Source organism: Neopelma chrysocephalum, unplaced genomic scaffold, assembly GCF_003984885.1.
Source record: "Neopelma chrysocephalum unplaced genomic scaffold, ASM398488v2 Primary Assembly neopelma1_105, whole genome shotgun sequence".
Classification (NCBI taxonomy): domain Eukaryota; kingdom Metazoa; phylum Chordata; class Aves; order Passeriformes; family Pipridae; genus Neopelma; species Neopelma chrysocephalum.
The window spans coordinates 1,643,598-1,668,922 of record NW_020897769.1 but is presented as its reverse complement, the minus strand read 5'-3'; the positions used below and the strand labels follow the sequence as shown (position 1 = coordinate 1,668,922).

Sequence of the window (25,325 nt, the reverse complement as noted above, 5' to 3'; positions counted from 1 at the left end):
GCCGCCCCCCCGCGGGCGCCCGGCGGATCGCGGACGAGCGGCGCGGCCCGGCGGTGCCGCCTGACGGAGCGGCGCGGAGGTGAGCGGGGACGGGGCGGCGGGCGGGCGGCACCGGGCGGGAGGAGGGGGCCGAGAGCCCCCCGGTCACCCTCGGAAATTGGAGCCCCGAGCCCTCGGGCACCAGGCGGGGGTGGCCGGGACCGCTCCGTGCCCGCATCCCCCGCATCCCCCGGCACCCGCCTGCCCCGGCGTGAAGCGGTGCTCCCGCTGAAGTTGCCAGCGCCGGGGCCGGGCGGGTTGCGGAGCCGAGCTGAATGCGGGGCTGTACGGGATGCGCGGCCGCGCTACCCCTCGGGAGTTGCCGGCAGCGCCGGGACTGGCATCTCCAGGGCCGGTGATGGATTTGGGCAGCCCTGGCCCTAAATGGCAGCATGTACCGGCCACCTGCACCCTCACAGCGTGGGTTAAATACCGATGTAAGTTGCTGTTAATTCGGGCATCTCTTGACCTGTCATATGGGTGACCCACGAGCCTTCAGAATGGGAGCGGTGACAGTGATACCAGAGGGGTGTTTTCTTCTGTGATGCTTGAAGAAAAAATGCCTCTTGTATCGGCCCCTCTTTGAAGTACTGGGCATCTTGCAATTTATAGTTTAGCAAATTCCCCAGCCTGAAAAAAAAACACCAAACAGGGATGATTTTCAAGTCTCTTCATGGGTTCATTTGCTTACTATGGCGCTGTGACTTCAGTGGTCTCTTTGGTGTAAAAACATTCTGCTTGTGTGATATTTTTGGTGACATTGACAACAGATTTGTAAGTCATGGTTATGAATATGGTAATGTGCAAGTCTCTTGTTAAATTTTCCTTGCCCTAGGTAGCATGGTTGAACAGTCACATATGAGGTCGTGCGTTCTCAGGCAATGTTTCTTTGAACTCCCAGTCTGTTTGATCACTTCTTCTTAACTTTTCCACTGTATAGTATAAAATATTTGGTCTTTCTGATGGTCAGATGTAAATCCTAAGTGTTGTGGCTGGTGCATCTCCTTGGCAGCAAGCTTATGTAATGCGGCGACCTGTGCAGAATGCAAGAGGAGATCATGGGATCATAGAATATCCTGATTATAAAGGGACCCATGAGGATCAAAGATGGAAGGGAGCATTTTTAGAAAGAGAATTGTCTTTAGGTTACGGTGCCTCTGTGTGTGTTCATGTCCCCATGGGGGAACTGAGGAGGGTTACTCTGTTCTGTGGTCATTCTGCCTGATCCTGGGCAAGTCTCTCAGCCTTCTTTATTGTTGGTGCCTTCTCTTTAAATACAGCATATCCTGTGTCAGTGCTTCCCAGGGCTGCGTGAAACTACTCAGAAGCCCGTGAAAACACTTTTCAGCCAGGGAGGTACTGTGTAAATGCAAATTAGTATTTTGCTGTTTTAAAAATGCTTTTCAGGAGTTAAAACAGTATCTTTAAGCAGTTTATTCAAACTGTAGCCAAATGTCTGTTCAGTGAGCTCCAAAGCAAACTAAAGGAACTGTTTTCTTAAGTAATACTCCCTTGTAAGGAAATCTGGTGTCGTTTCTCAAGAAGAGAAAAAAAAAATCACATTTGGGTGTTATCATATGTGTCACTCTTTGTTTGGTCCATGAATATTTACTCCAAGTTTCTCTGCATGTAACTTCGCAGTAATTATCAGCTGAAAAACCACTTCAGTCCCAGACTCTTTAAGCTATAAGTAGTGGATGAAGACATGAAAACACTTCCCCTGACCACGACATCCAACTGGCCCACTGTGAATCCGCTGGTCTCTGTGGTGTGGCTCTGCTGTTCCATCTGCTTGTACTTTCATTCTGAGACACAGCAATGATCAACACGCTCTCAGTTAGGAACAAGTCTTTCTAGGCAAGAACTATATCTCAGATACTTCTACAGCATCCATTTCTAGCATTAAAAGTAAAGAAAAAGGTCAAGGTGCTGGCTTTTTTTAAACTGTGAAAGAAACTAGATGGAAAAGGACTTGAGCTTGAGACTAACCTCTGATCAGCTTTATCTTGCAATTACATAGAACGGTAACAGAATTCCTTATTTTTATTACTGAGCTTCTGAGAGAATGATTTCTATTTTGATGTGCATTACTTTTCATTCTAGCATATTGAAATCTCGTCAGTTTTGTAATATATGTTTTTAAGGCACTGTTACTTTTCTTAACCTCTTTCTGCTTTGGTAGGATCTCTGAATAGCTTCTACTCAGAATTGCATTTAAGGCAATGCAAGGCTCAAAATTCTTTGATTAGATTGCTTTTTCCAAAAATTTATTTCTGGCAACCTTAAAAATACTTAGAATGTCAATTCTGAGGTCTTTTCATGTTGTGGATTTGATAGACAAGATACTGTCAGCTGAGCTGTGAGTCTTGCTAATAATATGATTTGGTTGTTTTTTTGAAAGATACAATTCTTGAAAACATACCTCGGAGGAGAAAATTCACAATAGCTATGTGCAAATTTTTTTTTCTACAACAGATGGAAGAGCATTCAAGGGTGGCTAAAATTAGTTTGAAACAGAAGATTATTCCTACAAGTACAGTAGTATAATTTGTACAAAATGAGCCAAATCCTACTAATTGTTACACTAGTGTAAATATAAAGTAATTTCTTTGCCTGGAGTTTCTCCATCTTTAGCCCCCCATTCTCATCTTGACAACAACATAATATTCACTCACTGAGACTCCAGTTCCAAATTTGCTGTAATATGGTTGTGGGAAGAGAGTTGCTGAATGACTCAGATGAATGTAGCTCAGAGTAAACAAACATGTAAATCATTTCTGGCTAGAGAGGGAGAGAAAGGAAAACATGAGAAGAGCAGGGAAAAGCCAACCTCCAGGACGAGACATTTATGAAGGCACGATCAGCAAGGATCACCAAGTTCAGCAGATTGCAACCATCAAAAACTCAGGTCTAGATTTGCCACGGTCTATTGCCCTTGGAAATGAGAGAAACCCGTATGAAGCGAGTGCCTAAAAGGCAGGTATTGCACACAAGCAGAGTTTTCCAGTTGTTGGGCTGACAGCCTGGTACAAAGGTGAGCAGGCTCGTGCCAACACCTGCATTTGGCACGTTTCAGTGGCCCACTCTGAGAGCTGGGAACCAGGTGTGCTGCCTGTCCCAGAGGGAGGATGCTGCCAGTGACGGATGGTAGTCTCTCCAGTGTCCAATTTGGGGAAAAAATGCAAGCTAGCAAGTGGTTCCTGAATGTTTCTGAACCTGAAATCCTGGAGAACAATGTGTAGTTGGTATGAGTAATTGCAGAGACCCAGCTTATGGTTCAGAGTAAGAAGTACCAGAGAGTTGAGTGGCTTTTAAACAACTGTGGGTTTCTTTTCTAGACAAGTCTCTAGCACCAAGTCAGGGCAAGGCAAAGGCTGCTCTCATTTGTTTTCCCTGCCAAGTGAGATGGCCAGTAAGCACAAATCACTGCTACAGAGCATCTTTCCAACCAGGTTCTCTTGAATGCCCAAGCCCAGTGCGGTTAAAAGTCGTGGGAGACTGGAGCTGTCCCTGTGTGAGGAAGACTGCAGTTGCTGTAAAGCTGGGGCAGGATTTTTATTCCTGTCAGCTGTCTGAGTGATTCCGCTTCAGTGTGTTTTCAGGATAAGTTAGGTTAAGTTCCCTCTTGGGGAAGCAAGGAATGTGCTGACATCCAGGGTTGAAATGAGGAGAACTGGGGCTGGTTCCCTCCTGCTGCATGTTCCCCAGAGCTCTGCCTCCCTGCTGCATAACCTGCCTTGTGTTTTGGCCGCTTTTACCATCATGGTAAAGAGGATGCTCTGTTGTTGTGTGGAGCTGTTCAACATAAAATTTGTGCTCTTCCCGAGATTTCCTGCCTTGGAAAGCAACAAGGAGCCCTTAGAGGGAAGGGTGGCTGTACGTATGGCATCCTTGTGGTGTTTTCTGTGAGATGATGGCTGGGAAGGGGAGGAACTGGAATAACAAGGAATATGTCTGTATGAGTAGCAGGTAGACTTAGGGCCTCATTTCTCCCTTTTTTACGTTCTTTAGGGCACATCAGGTTCTATATCGTATTGGTCACCGTGGCCATGAAAGGAGGCTTGACTTTGGCAGCAGGATGGTTTTTGCTAATAGAAATTATGGGTGTTTCTGTTAGATCGTTAGACACGTATTGTTATTTATTCTCAGCTCAGTTTCTGTATTCAAGCCAGGAGGCTGCTTTGTCCTTATTCCCTCTCCCTTCTCTCTCTCTCTCTCTTCACATGCATTGAACATGTTCTACTGAGAACTGAAGCAATTTCCTGGCCCCTCTCACGTGTCCTGCATCCCTTTTGCATCCTTAGAGAGCAATCTGATTCACTGTTTATGAAAGACTGGCTTAAACACCTGAATAGTCAGATATGTTTCCTATCATGTCTGCTAATTAAATTGTAATGCTTGTTACCACGGGATCCTCTGGAAGGCAAAAGCACAAGCAGGTTGAAAAAGATGAGATGAGTTCACAATGAACAGAGAGTGGATAGAAAACATGAAGGTCTGGATGTAACCTGTGGGTCCCTGCACTATGAATTGCCAGATGAAGGGAGAGTGCAGAAGGGAACACAGACCGCTGCCCATCACCAGAGATAACATCTTGGGATAGAAAGATCATGGATTTAATCCATTCCTGTGTTCTCCTAGCACTGACACATACAGCTTGCTAAAACAAAAAAATCACTTTCTTCTCAATAAAATAAAGAGGGAAGAGCAGAGCTTATGGAATAGTGCTTATTGGGCATTCTGGTTCCAGAATGATAACCAGGGTAGAGATTTCAGCCTGCTCTCACAGGTATTAATGGATTAACATAGGAGGCTGCAAGAATTTCATTGTATGAAGCCTTACTGACAAAGCCAGTGAGAGGATGAAGATATTTGGGGCTCAGGGTTCTGACTGGGACCACATGAAATAATTCCACTCTCACATTCAGTGTTTTGTCCTGTTCATTCTGATTTGTGCTGAATTATGAAATGGAGCTGCTGATCTCTTCCTTAGCCTCGAGCTGCAGTTAATGGAAATCTCTGTATTATGTGTATTTGGGGTATTTGAAAGTTTCCAGGCGAAAAGACCTCCAGGTTTATAAAATTGTCCTAATGCCTTAAAATTGTTCATAATAGTAACAAGAGGAATAAGGATTCCTAGGATATCAGTGCCTCGTCACTGAGTCTTCTCTTGTGAGGTCAAGTTAGAGGCAGGGACGTGGTCAGTGGGCAGGGGCTCTGAGCCGGGTCCCCAGGGAACAGCTGGGAAGGCTATTTCAAATAGAAGCATCTGCTGCAAGAGAAGGATTTTTTAACTGTAGAAGAGAGGTTTTGTGGACAAAGGAAGTAAAACCTGATCTATGGAAGAGGGCAGGAGAGCACAGAGAATGTTTGAACACAAAGATGTGAAGTCCCTGCAGTATATTTAAGGCTATAGTGAAAATCTTTTACCCAGATCTTTCTGTTCTGTATAATACCATCAGGGGATCTTCATCTGGGAAGCGCAGACTGAGCCTCTGAAGAATCTTAAAAGTCTTCCTAAGTTTGCTTCTTCTGCAATATCCCATTTATTCAGCAAGAAAACACAGACTAACTTCCCTCTTGGGAGAGTCCGTGAGAGCCATACCTGGAGCTGGCTGTGCCCAGTGGCTCTACACAGGCTGGTGGAGGGAACAAAGCTGCCCAGACACAACCCTGTGCTCTACCAGCCTCTTGGTTCCTTGGCAGGGAAAGCAGCTCCTGTGGGTCCTGGCTGACACCCCATGGCCAGCCTGGTGCACAAAGTGAGAGAGAGGTACCACAGGGCCAAGCCACTGTTCCAGACAGACCCTCAGTCCACTCTCTGTGCCATGGACATAAGGGGCACAAGCTGAACCCAGACCAGGGGGTGCTCTGTAGCTGGGAAAAGGGCTTCAGGCTTCTCAGGCTCAAGGTCTAAACCAAGTGTCTGCCTTAAAATGCACATCTTTGTTTAAGCATGGAGCTCTGTGTTTTTGGAGTGTTAGGGCAAATGTTCTGACATTTGTCTGTGGGTTTCTGTGCATCTTGACATCATGCCAAGTTTGGAGTGATATCTTCCCAGCTCTCCTTCTTCCCCATGCACAGGGATTGGTGCTGCTGTGCACACATGCACATTACTCAGATTACACCAAGAACTGGTGCTGAGGGTACGTTGTGGTGCTGTGAGCACGTGCGCTGCGCACACACACGGAACGTCTGTGCTTCCACGGTATCTCCTGCAGTTTTCCCTGCACCTTGTCTGTAACCTCATCAAACAGGCTGAGCAGCTGATGAGTGGGCGCCCTGCTTGTCAAAGACATGGGTAGGAACATCAACAGCCAACAAGCCACCTCATTAGCTATTGGCATGAAATGGAATCAGGGAGGGTAGACACCCTTTTCCCAAAAATAAACCCATTGCTGTCCACAGAATCCACATGAACCCCTGCTTGACTGAAATAGTTTGGGAAAAGAAAGGAGTTGATGAGTGTCTTGGGTAAAAGTAATAGATGCAGGATGCTGCAGTGAATGAAAGGAAGAGGTGTTCTAGTTCTAGCTCTTCATACAGGGGTTTCTGGACAATCTCCAGTCAAAAATAGTTCATCTGCACTGGCCATGCAGCTATGGAGTGGGTCAGGTAGCACAAATAACTAGCAAATCTTTCTGGGTTGTCTTCTGATTTTGCAAAAGATTGGAATGTACTCATTAATGGAACAAAGCAGAAAACGGGGTGGGGGTGTGCTTGATGTTCTTCCTACAAAAATCTTACATATTCCTAACATGTCATTCCATTTTTCAAACATAACCATCACCAAGCGCCCAAAGTTTGTAATTATTTGTGCAAAGAGAATCCAAGAGCCTTAGTATTTAAATTGCTCAGCAGAGAACTGCAGAAAGACAGGGAAGGTCTGTGATTCAAGCTGCCAACACAAGGGTGGGCCTGGCCCACAGTCTGTTTGGTCTTTTTGTATGGAAGAAAGATCAAATATGTCAGAGTTATTAGCTCTGCCTGATCCCTGCTCAGGGACATTTCCAGTTTAAGGCTAAGTTTAATTCTCAGAATTCCGAATTCTTGCCTGGCTGAAGGGAAATGTGACTCTAATCAGCCTCTTCTCTTTCACCAGTCCTGGGAATGGCCATAAGTTGAACTGCTGGTGAAAACTGAAGGGCTCCTCTGGACCTATGAGGTGAGCAGAGAAGCAACAGCGGGAAATGGAAAAATTCCCACTGACTTTATTGAGCTTTGGATCTGGGGATGAAGAGCAATGTTTTATTTCAGATAACTGTCCTCTGAACAGTTTATTTTCGTTCTTTTTTAAGGCACACTAGCTGATGGCACCAAAATTCAGGGTGAAGTGTTTGGGGTGTAATGAAGGAGTGGGGTTGCTGCCATGACCTTCCCATGTGCATTGGGATTAATCTTTCTCTCTTGCAAAAATCAACTGGAAACAAAGCTCCTTCACCTGCAGCACTGACCTGTGCAGAGCAGGCAAGTTCAGGGCTGGTTTTTGTGTTTGCTTTTTTAAGATCAGAGCCTTTGTTTCCTGCTTCTGCATGCAGAGCTTCCCCTCAGTGACCAGAGGTGTGTATGTGGAGCAGGAACACCTGCCTGCACCCACGTAGCAGGCGACTTGTGAAGGTGACCTCTTCAGAAGGACCCTTCTGTCCCTCCCAGAATGGAGGGTAACTGAGCAGAGAAGTTCAGGCTCAGCCCTCAGAAAACACAGAGTTACAAATGGGTCAGTAGAAGCCGAGAAGTTTCTTTGCAGTGTGACAGGCCAAGGTGAAGGGAACTAAGGAGTTGCTCCAAAGACATGTGATTCCCACAGCCCTGCTACAGAGCTCCTTTCATGGCAGTTCTCTCTCAGAGTCCTTTAATCTGGTTGTTCTGCTTGGCTGAAGTCCTTTGACTGCCACACCTGGACCAGTGAGGCTGCAGTGCTGTGAGAGGATGCTGTGCCTCATTGTTCCTACATTTGAACCAGGATAAGAGCTCAAACATCTGCCAAATCTCTGCTGCTGTCAGATTATTCACAGAATCTATGTTGCTAGATGGATTTTTTTTTCTGGTTTATGGACATTTCAGACCCTGATCTAGGTTCTACAAATGGCTCTGGTGCGCTTGGATGTTTGGCCAAACATATTTTTGCCAGCAATGGCTTATAGACTGGTCTCTCAATTTCTGTGATGCCTGTAGGGGAATTTGGGCAGCTGCAAGTTGTTCTTCTGCTTCATCCAGACACTGAGAGCCTGCTCTGTTCAAAAGCTTTCCGGTAGCACTGGCAAACTGGGTGCTGTTGCACACAATACAGCACGAGCTTTCCTCCCTTTTCAAGAGATGACCAGGCTTGAGTGGGCACACACTGGGTCACACAGCAGCGTGCAGACACAGAGCAGTGAGTCCTGGACTGTAGCATGTTCCTGTGCTTAAATGTTGACACATCATGAAGAGAATGCAAGGTTCAAAAAAAAAAAATCAAATTAGGCCTTTAGTTCTTGTTCATTGCAGGAAAATCTGAAGTATGTTAAATGGCATTATTACTGTGCCCATATTGCAGTTGCTGTTTAAATCGGCTTTATGGATTGAGCCTCTTAACGTGGAGTTAGGGTAGATTAGCAGCATTTTCAGTCATTTTATGAACAAGGAAAGAGAAATACAGCAGTGTACCCATGATCATGCAAGATTGAGAAGTCAAAGCCGGGTCTTTTCTTTCCTTGATGCCGTGCCACACAGAGCTGTCACTGGGTTCAGTTTATTAGTTCAGAAGCAAATGAACAGTGTTCTACTAATAACATGGATACATGAGGGATACAAACATGCTGTGTAGATTTTTTGATGGATGGATTCCCACTGTGATTATCTTTTATAGTTTCAACATACAGAACCTGCCTTTGTGAGCACTAAGTGGGGAATCGAGTAGTAAAGAATTGAGACCTCAGACAAGAGAAGTGAAGAATATGGGCAGTTCTTCAGTGGAAGTGTGAAGTCTTTTATAGGAAAGATAAATATGATGGATAACTGATGCTGTTCAAAAGTACTGGTTTGTTTCTAAATTAACCAACACATAAGTAGACCTACTTGTATCTCTTTTAAATTTATTCTTTTATTATCTTGGTTTGGAACCAGAAGCCTAAACTAATGTTTTTCCTCTAACATTCCTGTTGAATCCATATGGATCAATTATCATTATCAAGAGCATTAGGTTGGTACTAAAGAGAATGTCTTGCACACGAAAAATGAACTCTGGAAACCACCTCCTCAGACTGCAGAATTTGTCTAGCCTAGCTGGACCAGCTCTGTGCAGTGGGGATGCTGAAGGCACAGGGGGGTGTTTGAATACCAGAAAGTTTTTTAGTTGGACCATCTCCATTTTCATAGATGTTTGGAGAATGACTGCACTTTGCATGAGGGCTTGAATCCATGGGAACTGATGAATAATACAAAGTAATGAACTATTGCTGGTGGAAACCCAGTGATCCATTGGCATTAGACCAGCCAGTATGTGTTTGTAGCACTGCTGTCAGTGCCTTTCATTTCTGGGCTGCTGGGGAGACATTATGGGGCAGAAAACCATAGATTTCACCCATAGGAAATATTAAAACCCAGCAGCATGTGATTGTTGCAAGAAAGAATCCTGTTTCTATTTATCACAGCCGAGGAACTTTCCATGACCTGAACATCTTTACTCCCCAGGATAATGTCAATACAGTCTTTGGAGAGTCCCCTCCAATGTCTCCTGCTACCTGAAACCCTATTTCTGCATGGAGATATAGAAGGTACCAGGAGATGGTCCCGTAAATTTGTGCTTTATGTGATTCTAAAGCTCCCCCTAAAGCTGCACACATTCACGCTCAGCAAAGCACTGGTGACATATGGACAGAGACATACTCCTACACTGGCACTTGTTCTCTTCTCTTGCTTTTTTTGAGGGTGCTGAGGAGGGAAGATAAAGCCCAAAAGTGAGTGACAATGGACTAAGTCAAAACATAGCAGGCTTTGGGGCTGAGAACTGAAGAAGTTTGATAACAGCATGTGATAGACTACGTCGGTGGAACATAACAGCACGTGATAGACCACAGTGGTGGGATGTGAAACGGGAAGCAAAGCACAGAGATGCTTTGATGTGCTACCAAAGCTTTGCAATACCTTCCCTGCTGAGCTAGAGAAGAGTTTTAATTTGGTGAGTCTAGTCAATGGCATCGCAAGTGTAATGAAGCAGGAAGGAGTCCAGGATAACGACTTCTCTTTTCAGTTTTACCTGTGCAATTAGGAGTTGTGTCACTAAAGTCAGCAAGACAAGTGAATCTGCATAAGCAAATGAAATTCAGAATGCATAACATGCGTTTGAACAGTTTGGCTCTGCTTTGGCTGAAGGAATGTGAAGGAAGAGCACAGTAAATTATTAGCTAACACTAGAAAAGGAAATAGAAAAGGAAGTTAAAAGAAAGGAGAGCTCTAAGTATTTTCTTCACTAAGATGGCATATAAATATATATAGACTTAATTAGGAGGTTATTTGAAATCTCAAAGCCAACTATCAGCTTCTCACTTTTTCACAATATTTTGTTACAGCCTACTATAAAAAAGGCAGTTAATTAAAACAGATTTATTCACCCAATCATGCAGGTGTTACAAAGAGACACCGTTTCCAGAACCTGGCTATTTCTGTTCAATTTAGTGGAAAGTAATAATATCATGTAGGAGGTACCTCTAACAGGCAATATTCATCCCTGTACCTTGGTGTTGGTTTGTTTGGTGTCTTTGCCCTGAGCAGACTGCAAACACTCTCTGAGATGTCCCGCACTTTAGGCACGAGGAGGAAGGATTTTCCCTGTGATGTTTTTGGTTGCAACGTTGTAGTTGCTTATATCACTTAGTTAGACTTTGCTGTGCGCCCTCAGGGTTTGCAGTCCTGTGCTAATGTAATACATGAAGTAGAGTCACCTTGACTCGGCGTTTATCAGCTTATGCAAGTGCTGACCTTTTGCTGCACCGCAACAGAAATGTCATTCCTGCTCAGCCTCGAGGTGCAAACAAACAGCTTCATTGTCAATAACAGATTTGGGAGCTGGCTGGTGCCGTGGCTTTGGGAGCATTGTTCTTGTTGAACAAACCAGAGTGGGCAATCTTCTTTTTTCCCCCAGGAAGGGATGGGGGGGGGTGTGTGTGTTTGTTTGTTTAAGTGGTTTCACCTTTTTCGGGCTTTAAGGAAGGCATACTGGAGGAATGCTGAATGCTTCATGCCAGCTTTCCACTCACTGTTTGTAGCATTATCTGGTGCAGTGTTTGCATATGTTTTGGGGCAGCTCAAGCTGTGGGATCGTTGGCAGGAGCGCAGCATCTCTGGAGCTATCGCTGCCCCTCCTTTTCTTTCATAGAATGTTGAAGTCCAGAAAGAAATTTGGGAAACATATGGATAGCATTTGATTTTTTCCACCTGAAAAGTGGAACGAGTCAGTCACTGTCTAACAGTCTGCACTGTCCTGCTAAGGGTTTACAAGGAGCCTTAGTAGCTCTCCTGAAATAACACAAGGGAATTCTTGGAGTAGTCCAACTTCTTTCACCCAGACCCCTCACTCCTGTAGCTCCCCTTGAAGGTGATGTGTGGTTTCTTGGCTAAGTCAGCAGAGGTTTGGGACTGGCAGTATGATTTGCTGAGCAGGTTTTTTGGCTTCAGAGGGCATCTCACTTATGAGTGGGACACTGTTTGCTTTACCTGACCCAGCACATTCAGATTGAGTTTGAGTGCTGCTGTCATTAAAAGCAAAACAGAAAACTCAAAACACAAATAAAGGGAAACTGGGTAATAATCCTCATATAAAAAAAAAAATCCCTCCAAAACCTATTTCAAGACCCGAAATATACCCTTAGCACAACATTGTGATTTTGCTAAGGAAAATAAGTCATCCATGACTGAGCAAGGGTGGACTGTTCTATGTCACCTCAGGGATGAAATAAAATCCAGAGTACCAGGAGGAAAAATGAAGACTTGAGGCAGAAAAGCATCTGCAACTTGGAATCCCTCCAAAGTGCATACTGTGAATAAATGGCACTTGGAGCCTCCAGGCCTGGCCTTGAGGAGAGGTACAAGGATTGCTGTGCCATCTTCCCATTGCAGGAGCATGTGGATAGGAGACAAGCAGGCATCGGGAGGGCAAATACAACAACAGTGGCGTGGCTAGTGCAGGGTGTGATGCACAGCAGTGTGCCAGGGGCAGCTGAAAGTGGCACCTTTAAATAATTAAGGTAGAGCTTGGAGAAGAAGCAGGGCAGAGGGCAGAGCTGTAGTCACCATGATATATATATATATATATATATGGGGGAGCCCATATGGCTTATAGTCCTCATCTTCATCGTTCATCCTCCCCTTGGAAATCCAGAGGCAACCAGTGGAGAAAAAAACCCCAGATTTGTGTGTTCAAGTAACTAATTTCTAACAAACACATGCAGAGGAGACACTTACTAAACTGACATGGAATGAGTTAATTGCAGAAGACTCTGTCTTTTAGGAGACAGGAGAAATTTGGCCTTAGTTCATCACAGTAAAAAATTGTTTTGTTTTATTTTGTTTTTTCATGCATACACTAGCTGCAATTAGCTACTAAATACAAAACTGTTCCTTTAGTGTAGTTACAAAAAGGGATCCGAAAAATGAAGTCTTGAGAAAATTGTGAACCTGAATACTTTTGGTGAATCCAAATTAAGTCCTGTGTGTAATTAAGCTAGCAGGGATGAAGGGTAATCCTAAAGAGTCAAAGAATTAATTTTAGATTTGTGACAGAAGCAAAATCAGACTCACTATTTTAATCAGTCACGCAGTCTGTCTAGAAAAATCTCAGAATTTGAGGGAAGTCCCAATTTTCCCTTGTGATGATGCATGTAACATGTCCTCCATTGATACTGCTTTTGCTGTCATTTTTGCTGTTCTGCTATGAAAACTTGATTGTGGGTAATAAAATTTAATGGACAATGTTCAAGAATTGAACAGCTAATTAGATGAACAAGGAAATGTGTAAAACTAACCATAGAGCTTGAAATTATGGAACTGTACATGGTCATTATGCCATTGAAAGAGTAAGTGAAAAAAATTCCCAAGTCTTCATTTAATATCTATGCCAGTTGTTTGTTATACAGCCTGGGTTTAGCCTTTTGTATCTGTTTTTTAATCAGACACTTTATCTGCTTTTATGTATCTGGAAAGAAGAGTGCTGACAGTATTTTGAAAAGGAGAGCTGTGCAGTGAAATTTATTGAAGCTGGGAAGAAGGCAAAAGATGAATTCTAGAAACAGAATATGTTCCTGTTACAGTAACCAAGACCGGGGCCTCTTGGTGTCCTTACTTGTAGCCACCAGTGATACCCCTAAAACCAAATGAGAGAAGCGAACAGAAGTGTGGATCTGAAAAACTGCTTCTCTCCAGCTGCACCGGAAAGGCAGTGGGAAAATCCCCAGTTTGCCATGTCCCTGGGTCGTGGCTGTCAGATGGTCAAATGCTGCTGCTAAAACTCCCAGTTAGAGTCCTGATTACTTTTCAACCCCAGAGAATTTCTCAGGCACCTTGAGGATTTAACCTACACTTTGTTTTGCCATGTGTGATGGAGTGTACTTTATAACAGACCCCATTCTGCTGGGAACCATCAGGCCCTTCTCATAACTGGCACAGGAAGCCAAAGTCAGGGCAGAGCTGGGGACTAATCTCATTTCCCACACATTAATTGTGCTTGTTATGCCACAGAGCAAATGATGTGTGAGAAACTTGGCTGACGTGGTTATGCTGCTTCTCTGGTCGTCCCTGACAGCTTTGTAGGTGTGCAGAAAGCCAAGCCTCAGGTAGCTGTGCAGTGGGGGATCTTAGCTTGACACTCCTTCCTCCAGTCAGTGGCAAAAGTCCCGCTTCTCTGGAAACAGCTCTCAGAAGAGAGGGTTACATTTTGAACACCGTGTTCACAGCAGGAGGGAGTTCAAGAGTCCAGGACTGGGGTCAGCCTGAGCAAGCGAAAGTTGGGAGTGTCACTCCAGTCTTTGCTCTATAAAGTAACGTATGCCAGGTGAAACAGTGTCCAAGTGATGTCTGGCATCTGCAGCCGTCCCTCCAGAAGTTTGTATTGCTACTTAAAATTTGTGTGTTTCCTGTGTTTCAGTGAACACCTCAAACATAGCTCACTTCTTGTACAGATTTTATTCAGTAGGTGGGGCAAAATAGGTGAGGGTGTCTTCAAACATCACCCAAGCATGGAAGTATAAAGGATAAATAATGCAAACTGCTAACTCTCCATCTCCTTCGTGTGTAAGGATTGGAATTGCGACCAGCAGTGATCGTGCCCCAGAATTAACACCTCACTGAGATGGATGGGACTGTTCAAACCTCTCTGAGCCTTTTGTTCTTTTCCAAGGTGTCTGCTAACTCCTGTAGCTGTCTCAGCAGCAGATACCTGAATTTTCAGATTCTTCACAGTCATTGAGGATGGAAGATTTCAGATGAAAAACCAAGAGGAAACCAAAAGGAAATGAGGATTTGAATGAACAGTGCCTGTCAGAGGAGACTAGCAGTGCATCATCACTGTACATCTGCTGCTCCAGTGCCTTGTTTGAGTGAAAACATCAGTAGGGAAAACATCAGTAGGGAAGTCTTACTCTCCTCTACAGTCTTCTGCACGTAGTTCAATCAGTGGTTAAGGTGTGGAGTGGAATGAGGGTTACTGGCCCTAGATATTCTCTCCAAAGTTGGTAGTGTCTCCTGCTTTGCTTTACCTAGAAAATGAGGGTGATGACACTTTCTATTCTTCAGGGATCCCTAACCAGATGTGCTAGTAGGCAGGGATTTGCAGGTGGAGGCCCCTTTGAAAATAGTGCCTGTCTGGTAATATCTGTGCTGTTTGCATTTCTATCTGTAGCCACAGTTATGACTACACTTAAATAAAATTATCTAGAGTGTAACATATTTTCTCAGGTGATATTAAGCTCTGTGTGGCACTAATAGAGATGGTCTTGAAGGAAAGAAGCTTCAGCAGGCCTTGGCTGTAAGTAGGCCTGTACAGAAATGCACTTCTCCTCTGCCAAAAGCAGTGTTAAATTGGTGGCTGCTTTATCGGATTGACTCAAAGGGATCCTCTGTCACTACATGTGAACAAGGGTGTGTGATATCGAGCTGCCATGGTTTAATGGACTAACAAAGCTGTTTTCATGGAGAATGCCAGTGATGCTTCTGCACTGAGTTGACTGAGTGAGAACAGCCTTTTAGCTTTATAAATGGCAGAGCAGGCAATCCTTGAAGTGTGTGGGCTTGAGCCAGTGTACAAAATGCCATTGTTGCCCTGACCTGCCTGGTACTGGAGCAGAGCACAAAGACATCCCTTGCAGTGTAGATTGTGCTGTCTTTTTCCTCTCCAGAAAAAGGCTTACAGGGAAGGAGGTGCAGTGGCCGGCAGAGAAGATCTGGCACCCCCAAAGCAAGCAGCCACAGTACTGGAACAGGCTCCTGAGGGCAGTGGTCACAGCCCTGAGCCTGACAGAGTCCAAGAAACATTTGGACAACGCTCTCAGGCACAGGGTGGGATTTTTGGGGTGTTCCTGTGCAGGGCCAGGAGTTGGACTTCGATGATCTTTGTGGGTCCCTTCCAATTCATGATGTTCTGTGATTCCAGTATTGCCAAGTCCCGGTGCTCCAAGGCCTGTTTCTCCCCTCTCTGCCTCATACCTCAAATCTGCAAACTTTGGCTTAAAGCTAAGAGATTTTTTAAACCTAGAGAATTTGAGACACTTTCTGTCTGGTTTCTGCATCAATGAAGTTCACTCAGTGACTCACACTCTTTACTTCACACCCTAGAGGCTAGAAACTTTTTTTTCCCCTCAGAAGAACACATTCTCATGTAATTATTGAACTCCCAAAGCTCAGGGCTGAAAATAAACCCTAGCCAACGTGGCTAGGCTCCCAAGGAAGTGACAAGCATGGCATGACTGTAATCTAGTCTAGTCGTGCAGACTGTGAGCAGTTACAAACAGTACAGAACCCTGGGGAAAACTGCTCTCCTGGGGTGACACAGCTCCTTGATACACTGCTGAGAGTGATGCTGCTTGTGGCCTTCTCCTTGGTGTGGTTTATCCTCATTCTCAATCTTAATGCCAAAAGAGTTGCTTCCAGAGTCACTTTACAGAGGGTGCATTGCTGCTCCGTTGGCAGAGATCAGGGTCTTGTGAGCCATCTGTCCTGTAAGAAACAATGCTGCCTAGGCAGGGAGATGGGGAGGACGATATCCTGCAAGTATATCTGTGATTTAGCAGCTCTGTGCAGACATCCAGGGAAGACAGGCACATGAAAAGCACAGCTTTTATCAGGAATGCACAGGTTGGAAGAAACACCAAGCAGCCAAAAACATTCTGCAGGTAGATGTTGTTTGGGTAAATTAAGGAATTAGTCACCTCTCTTCTTCACAGGTTCAGTGCTCTCTCTTCCTTTTGTTTGCAATAAATCACAATTTTGATGTATGTCTACAATGATCTAACCTATATTTTGTGGAGGAGCCAGGAAAACACAAAGCAAGTGATGTTCAGGGAGAGCAGAAGAGCAGCTGGTAAAACTGTGGGTGCATGGAAATGAGAGGCCACAGCTACTGCCTTGTAGGGACCACACATTGTCTCATGCCTCATTCCTTTGCCAGAATTACAACTTGAGAGATGCACAAAGGACAGGAGGGGGACAGAGGTCTGTGGCACCCCAGGAACTTTCAGCAGGTTCCAGACACCAGTTGTGAGGGCTGGCTGGAAGGGAGCAGCAGCAAGGAGCCTTTACAGGGCCTCGGAGGGGAGAGGAAATGAATGTCAAGAGAGGAAAAGAAAACTGGTAGAGACAGCTGTGATAATTACCACCTTGAGAGTGATTTTCATTAACCTGCAAGATCATCATCTCAACAGAGATCAGACTGAAAAGGAGAAAGTGTCAGAAGAAACCTGAGAGGAGAGGGAGGAGGGAGAAAGGGAAGACACAATGTCGTCTCAAGAGAATCTGGTAGAGAAAAAGTAATGCCCTGTACTGGTCTGTGGGTCCAACAGTGATCACAGACCCAGTGGCAAGGTATTTGTTAACTGTTTTCTTTTTAAGGTTTGAAAAACATTAATATTTTAAGTAGTTTATTATTCATTAGCATAATTAAGAACACATAAGTCTAAACTCACTGAAAACAGAATTAACAAATTAACAGGTGCAGGAATTTGGAAGCAAGAGGTTTGGGAAAACAGAGCTTGAAAATTTTGGCATTAAGTAGAGCAGTGAAGTTGTGCCAAGCCTTATTTATGGATTTGTGCATTTCCTTTGCATAGGTCTACTCCTGTAGGCAGAGGAATAGAGCTCAGTTTAAACATGAGCCCCCTGCAGTTATACTGCAGCTGAGCCTAAAACCCAGAGCATACAAAATAAAATTCCTCTGAAGAAAAATTGGTGAGCCTCACCTTGGGTGTCTGAGGTGTCTTGAATGAACACTTAACTGAACAGGGAAGCAAACTGCAAAATTAAAACCCAAAGAAAATCAGAGAAAATTTTAGAATAGTATTTTAATGGAAGAATATACATAAATAGAAAAGCAGCAACATTAAGGTATACCGAAGACAAGAGCTCGGGGAGGTAAAAAAAGCATCCTATGCCTATCTAAGATCCCCTTAGAAAGACCAAGAACTGATTTCCAAAATAATGTCCTGCAAGTTTTTCAGTATGTGACAGAGTAGCTCTGTGGGATAGCACTCTGACTCCAGACCACTCTGGCACTGAGCTTGCCTCAATAGGCACCAAAGATCTGTTACACCTATTAAGCTATATGTATATAATATATATGTGTATCTGTATTTCTGGGTAGTTCTAGCTGGTTGTCACTTGCTGTCACAAAAAGATGAAACCAGTAACTTCTGTTTGCTGCATATTTCCAGTCCACACAACAAGAGGATGAGTGCTGTTCATCCTTTTAAAAGTACTTTTAGATCTGTGGCTGAAAAGCCACGTGAGAGCTGGGTGTTATTGTTGGGAGCCAAAGGGCACAAAGTGAGTATGTAACGATTAAGAAATAACGTGGTTGCTCCTGCAAATCACTCCTACAAATCTCTGACCCAAATCTCTGATTTTATAGGAACGATCTGGAGGTTGAACAGACAAGTTTTATGCTGGAGATATTATTCAGGAACCTTTTTAGGGCATTAATAGAAGCAAATATCTGATTCTCTGCGTTTCTTCACTTACAAGCAATATAACAGTGTTACTGCTCTTCCAGGTTGCTTTATGTCTGTGCAGCATTTTCTGATGTCTTTTGGATTTGCCTGCTTAACACTCTTGAGAACAACATTTTCCCACTTTAAATGAATGTGTTTTTATTGCCTGCAGCCCTTCTGCGGGTCTTCAAAAACTGTCCAGTCTGCAGTTCCTTGGCTCTTTCCTGAGCTATCTTAATGAACTAAGATTTGATTTTGCTTCTTTATTTTATCTGCAGACTATTCTGTTTATTGTCATTGTCAGGAGAAGCTCCCTCCCACATTCTTTCTATGGAGATTTCTTTTTGCTGTATGGCATTTCCACCACTCCATAAAATACCTTGCTTTACTGCACAGCCAAGGCAGTTGTTTTGTCGAGGGACTGTCTCCACAGAGGTAGCAGTGAAGAATGGTAGGACCAGGGCTGACTTGTGCAAAACCATGACTGAGACAAACTGTGATTGCCCTGCCACTGCAATCTGTAATGCTTAGTCTCTATCATTTTAAAATACATTCAGCCAAACCTTTTGCTTACAGAAATGTTTCTCCTTCTCAGCTCTACAACCATCCAGGTGGCTCAGACTAGAGGATTTGCTGGTGGTGTGCTGGAACTAGACAGGGTCCAACCTCCTGGGGAAGCTGCATAGAGAGAGGACTGTGTCCTACATCAGCTGGAGCTGATGCAGGAGAGATAATCCCCCCATGCCAGGTTGGAGGTGGTGGAGGAGAGGATAATCTCCCCACAAGAAGCTGTGCTGTATTCAGATCAGCTGTCTGCTCTAGCTACTTCAAATATTTGGATTTTTCAGATTTTTCTTCTTCTGCCTGGAAGCCCCTAAAAAAAACCTTTCTTTCTCCTGTGAAGGTTTTAGAAAGGAGAGATGTCTGAAAGCTTGTTCCCTTTCCACAGAGTGCAGGCATACAAGTGTCACTGCCAGGCACCAGCACCCCCATGGGAGCAGAGCAGCTGGTGCTGTCCTTTTGGTCCCACTTATGAAAATGACTGCAAAATGCACATGGTGTACACCCTGCCTATGGGGCACAGGTTCCTTGTCTTCCTGTCCCCAGTATTCTGCAGATGCAATGAATTTGGTTTTTAATTCCTCCGTATTTACGATGGTTTGGAATTTAACTCAGGTAAACAGAATTCATGGGTCTTGCACGTTTTCATCTCCGGAAGGTGCTGCAGGTGAACATAGTATTGTCCAAACAGCCTTTTTTTTTTTTTTTGCAATTGGGAAATATACATTTGAGAATTGAGCACATGAGTTTTCCTCTTCTTTCCAAGAACCTCCAGTCTGGTCAGAATGACAGAATTAAGAACAAAACCAAAATGGAGTCAGAGGTAGAGTTGCTGCTGCACTGTAGCCCTGGAGACTCAGCACAGGGGCTGCACGTGATGGAGCTGCCTGTGCTGGGTCCTGACTGTATTTTCACGTGAATGCCAATGAAAACAGCCCAGCAGAACTTGTTCAGAAATGGTAACTGATAACCACTAATAAATCCACCCATTGCTAGATGAGAAAAAGAGCCTGAACTGTAACTGTTAGTTGTTCAGTGCTTGCTGCCACTGCCCTTTCCTCTCCCTGGACACTGTGCCATCATCTTGTCTTTCCCTTTTGCAGCTGGGTGGGTAACTTGCACTTCCAGCTGGGCTGAGGCAGGTCTAGCAGTCCATACAGCTCCCCTAGAGACAATGTTCCAAGATTATCTTGTTGATTGAAGAAATGATTACAACGCTGGCTGGGCGAGAGGGGGAACAAGCAAAAAAAAAAATCTCTGCTTCAACAGCTACAGCAGCCAGAGATTACAAGCACAGGCACAGCAGCAGTGGACAGAGCCCGGAGATGATAATGATGCCATGCTACATTAGTGCTGCATTAGCAGATAAGACAACAGGATGGCATGCTTGACAGTATTTCTCAGTTCAGTTGACATCTCTTTTTTGTTATTAGATGGTGGAAAATGAATAGATAGCCCACCTCAAAAAAGTAGGGGACAGAGCAATGACGTCAGACAGACAAAATGAGCTTTCTGTTCTGCCTGCATTTGCAAAGATACGTACTGTGAATATATTCCAGGGTTGTTTGGTTTTTTTTAAGCTCCTCACAATGGTACGTTTTTATTTATTGGCAGCTGCGTGATGGCTGTGTGGAAAGAAGTGGGACAATTGCAAGCTGTATATACTTCACTGTAATAGTAGCTAAAAGCAAGTGCTGCAGCCATTCCATCACCATTTTAATAACTTTAACAGTTTTAGTAGCCAAGACTGATTTTTGTTGAAGGAATACTGAAGTATTCCAGGGATGGGTCAATATTCCCCCCTCCTTTTGTCTCACAAATAGGAGCTTTGCAATTGGCTCAACACCAGAGGTTTTTGCTGTTATCCTTCCCGTTAAGACATGCTGGAAGCAGTGCCCTGCTTTCAGGACAGATGAAATCAAATCTGAGATACCTACACCCTGCAAAGAGCCCTCTGGCAGAGCTGGAGATAGACAAGGATGTTGCATGCCCTGATCCCAGGGATGACTGTTGGCCCATGTTCTGCATGGCTGTTTGGGCTGTGTGTGAGACACAATGACAAGGAGTGGATGTCCTGTGTATTGTTATTGTCAGGTGAGAATATTGAGAGACCAAAAGTGTTCTTTTTTCCCACTTTCATTATTCAGATCCTGGTAGAAGCACTGAATTTAGTGCATCTCCTGTCCCAGGCAGTGCCAAAGGCCCGACCCTGTGCTGAAAATGAAAGCGAGTGTTACCAACTAATGTGTGTCTGTGTGAAGCCACACAACATCTTAAATCACAGTATCTCTCAATCCATCCCAAAATCCAGGTGCTTAGTGCAGAGCACTGCTTGCAAACTCAGTTCTCAGCCTCTCTCAGTCCTGGCCAGACAGGGAACAGAAAGGATCTCTTGTAATTTTGGCAGTCCTAGGAATGGATCAAATCCACACTGCTCTAGCCCTAGAGTGCATCATTTGCTTCCAGAAGCTACAACTGCCCATCCCAGCGCTGTTCATAGAGGAAACATCAGCTAAAGAAGATGGTCTTTCTAACCCTTACATCCAAAACAATGTGATTACTCACTGATTTCTGGGTGTTACACAGGACAAACATCATGAGGCAGGGCTGCGGTGGCTTTCAAAGTGAGATTTAAATCTGTTTTGTGACTTACATCCTTTGGTCTCATAGAGAGGTTTGGAATGTACTCTAGGTGGTCTCTGAACTGGAGGGATAGTCCAAACTATCCCTTTTTTGGCTTCTCAGAAGTGCCAGTGGATTGGTGCCTCTCACCCAAATGGTTTTTCCAGCCCTACATTCCCTACTTTGGGCCAGAGCCCTTCACAGAACTGCCTTACAAGTTCCATTGCATCTTAGTAATTTGAATCCGTGCCCTTGTCTCATTTACAACTTGCTGCAGGTTGTCTGTGTGTCAGCATCAGGACGCTGTGAGATCAAGGCTCCTGCCTTACACGGCCTGAACTCTGCTGCCTCTGCAGATTGGAACTAGCCTGGCATTTTTCAGGCAGGAGAAGGGTAGTGCTGCTACTCCAGAGCTATCATAAAGCATAAGCATTTGCCTTACAGCAGCACCAAAGAGTCTGTACCAATAGGCTCCTGAACAAATGCAGGATCCTGATGAAATGATAAAGTGTTTGAACAAGTAAAAAATTGCTGTGGATATTTCAAAGAGGCAAAACTCACTGTGCTGGACCCTGTCCAGCACCTACCAAACACTGCTCAGTACTTATGCATCACCCTCAAGGAGAAGAGAGGGAAAACACGCCAAGAGACACTGTGGCTAAACCAGACACGTGTCAGTCACCCCTGAAAGAAACAATGGAAGTGGAAGTCAACTCATTTAATAGGGAATGAAGAAGATGCCCCCGTTCCCACCAGGAGTGAGTGAGTGGGAGCTGTGTGGGGCTGGGGTTAAACAGGACAACAGACCAGGATGCCTTGAGTAGAGGGGATGAGGCTCACCAAGGCCCTGCTCTCCTGAATTGCATTTCTGGCCTAACCTGAAATAGAGCCAAGACCAGTCAGTCCCCTGCACTAGGCTGTCCCACCCAGGAGAGGTGCTGGTGATGTCTGAGTCCAGCGGCTCAGCTCCACTCTGCTTGCAGTGTATCCTCACACACCAGGGAACAGTCCTTCAGGGAGGGGAAAGGGGACTCTGGCACCCCTTCCCAGGCAGGACTGACCTGCAGAGATGTGCATCCCAGACGAACAACGGCCCTGCTGGAGGAGCTGGTGGGAGGGATGCAGCCAGCTACACCTCTGTGGGGATTTGTCTGCATCCCTCCCCTCTGCCCTGGACCACTTCGCAGCTCCTGGTGGCACATCCCCTCTGGAACCTGCGAGAACAAGCTGCCCTTCACACACTGGCACTTTGCTGCCAAAAAGGGTTTAATCCTGGGCCTTGACTGAAGCTGAAGTCTAGGGAGATGCAGGATGCACTGTTGCTTCAGCAGTTTGGTAACAGGCAGGTCCTGCACCTTTGACTCTTTCTTTTGGGTGCACTGATAGCTCCTCTGAGTGCTCTGCAGGGCAAGGTGCCTGCTTTATGTCTGGTTTTTATTACAGAGCCGCTCTCCCCATGTCCAACCCAGCGTGGCTGAGGGGTTTGGCTGACATTTTAGCATCGTTAACACCCCATCAGTGCAGTGTGAAACGTGCCTGTAGGCCAGCACTGGGGAAGTGTCCATCTGGAATCCGTCCCTGGTGTGGATCTAAATAAGGTGGGAGCCTATCCCTGGACATTTGGGAAGCTCTGCTGTGGGAAGAGGAGGCTTGTGGGAGCCCTAAGCTTTTGAGACTTCTGGTCTGGTCTAGCTGTCGGTATCCCAAACTCTCTGTCCATGAATTATGCTCTGGCTGGTGGAGGAGTTGTAGAGGAGGATACCCTATTGCAAAGGGAGCTTGCTCATCTTTGACCAGAAGGAGCCTCACTGCTTTGCAAGATGAAACAAAGCTGAAGCTTCCAGCAAGGAGCATATATATATATATATATATATATTTATAAGCACATATACATATATATACACACACATATATGTATCCAGTGTGTGATTGGTCTTGACTCATCAATTGATTATGCAGCAGAAGAGACGTATACCAAAGATCTGGCCTTTCCAAATCAAACATATATATCTTTGATTATTGTCACCCTCCTCAGGAAGTTGAGAATTGCAGAGCTGGGACTTGAGTCAAATTGTGACATTTTGAGTTACTGGCAAAGAATTTTCTTTTGGCTTCTGTAAATTCTATAATCTGAAGTTTGAGGTTGTCTTCTTTTGCAAACACTGCTTGGATTAGAGGGTTATGTGCCACACCACAAGGGCTATATGGATTCTTACCTATGCCTGAGGTGATGATGAGTGCAAAACCTTCTACAGAGAATTTTTCTCTGCATATTTTAAGGACATATCCTCCAATGTGAATCATGAATGACTGCAGCCTTGCATTTGTACCACATATGCTATTAGTCTCTCCCTTTTGCTCATCTTGGGCAGTGAAACTAGATTACTCATCCCTGATTTTATTAGCTGTTGATTTCTCATTTTTTGTGTTGTACTACAGCCCTACAAGCTTTGGAAAGCACATATTCCAGGGAATGATATATCTTATATAACTTATAAGCTGAATATAAACTTCCTGAGATCATCAGGCCTTTGCTAAATGGAATTTGCACAGCCACAGGCACCAGAAGGTCATTACAATTTTATAATTTTCAGATACTTCTGAAGTTGTGTGCTTATTCAGTCATGGGTCTTTTTGCATTTAAAAGCATCAGAAAAAATTTCTGCTTCTGGTGGTGTGATGCAGAGACACCATGAGAAGCAGTGAGACTTAGGGTTGTAATCTGGTTCCCACCGAACCAGAAAAATCAATTTTCTGGAACAAGAGGGTATCTTTGGAGAAGAAAAGGAATTGCAAATGGTTACAAAGTCAGTTTTATTTCCCCATACTGTGCTTAGCCAGGCATTATTAGTAAATAAGATCTAGAGCACTTAAAAGAAGGATCCAATCACAAATTCAATTGGTCCATTAGCTACATGTAATATTATTTACCTAAGTGGCCCTTCTGGACCATTTCATAACTCAGGTTTGCAACCTTTTCTTAAAAAGATCAACAGTACTGAGCACGCAGTGTGTGAACACGATGAAAGAGGCCATTTTCACAGTTCTGGGCCATGATTTCCAGACCTGGAGTCCGGATTAGAATTGCAAAACGAGGAAAATACTGTGTCTGAAATACAAAAAGGGAGAAATAGCCACAGAAGGATGGAAGGAAGGAAGCAGTTAAGCGAGATGTGTTGCAAAGGATCAGTTCTTTTATTGGGCTGAAAGAACTAGAAAGTGCAGGTGTGTTTTACAGCACATAAACCCTTCTGCAGATCCGACAGAGAAGATGTAGTGACATTTAAAGCCACACAAAGAGTTTTGCCAACATGTGTCAGAGCGACTCGCCGGTGGGAGGGAACAACCAGCCGCTCTGTGCAGCTTGGCAGTGGGGGGTTTGTTGTCTGCTCTGATGTGTGATGTGAGTTGGCTGCTCGTACAGAGTCCCTTCAAGTGGGAAAGGTAACTCTTTTCTATTGATCTTGTGTTCAAGATCCGTGTTTGATTAGTTCCTCAGGTTGTCAGAGGCTCACATCAGCTGGGAGCAGTAGTTCTGATAGCTAAATTCTGTACCCGTACGAGTCTCTGCTGCTCTCATTACAGAGGGAACTCAGCCATCGGGAGCAATGGTACTTTTCCACCTCTGAGTCAGCAGCATGAAAAGTCAGATGATGATAAAAGCAAATAAAATCCAGGAAGGTCCTATTTTATAATGAGCCTAGAGATACATGAATATAAACTGGCACTGGCTCACTCCTTTACAGTTATCCCTTTTAATACAGGTCCTTCTGATTCCCATGAGACAGTGGCACATGGGACCATGTTGTGCACGTAAGGTGGAGTGGCTCAGCTGCTAACAGATCCTAAAAAAATTTGTAGTGACAACTCATGGAATTTTTAGTGGCAAAAGGCAGTGCTGTTGAGTGACCTTTGCCTGTCTGTCTTCATTAA

The 25,325-nt window shown here is 44.5% G+C and overlaps 1 protein-coding gene across 2 annotated transcripts in view; it reads left to right on the top strand.

Moving 5' to 3' along the window:
- The first annotated feature begins 48 nt into the window (after positions 1–48).
- The window catches only part of TRPC5 (transient receptor potential cation channel subfamily C member 5), a 102,863-nt gene continuing 77,586 nt past the window's right edge, over positions 49–25,325 (top strand). For both annotated transcript variants that reach the window (XM_027696161.1, XM_027696160.1), the window contains exon 1: positions 49–79. The gene's annotated coding sequence lies outside the window, so the exon portion shown is untranslated. The remainder of the gene's footprint in view (positions 80–25,325) is intronic.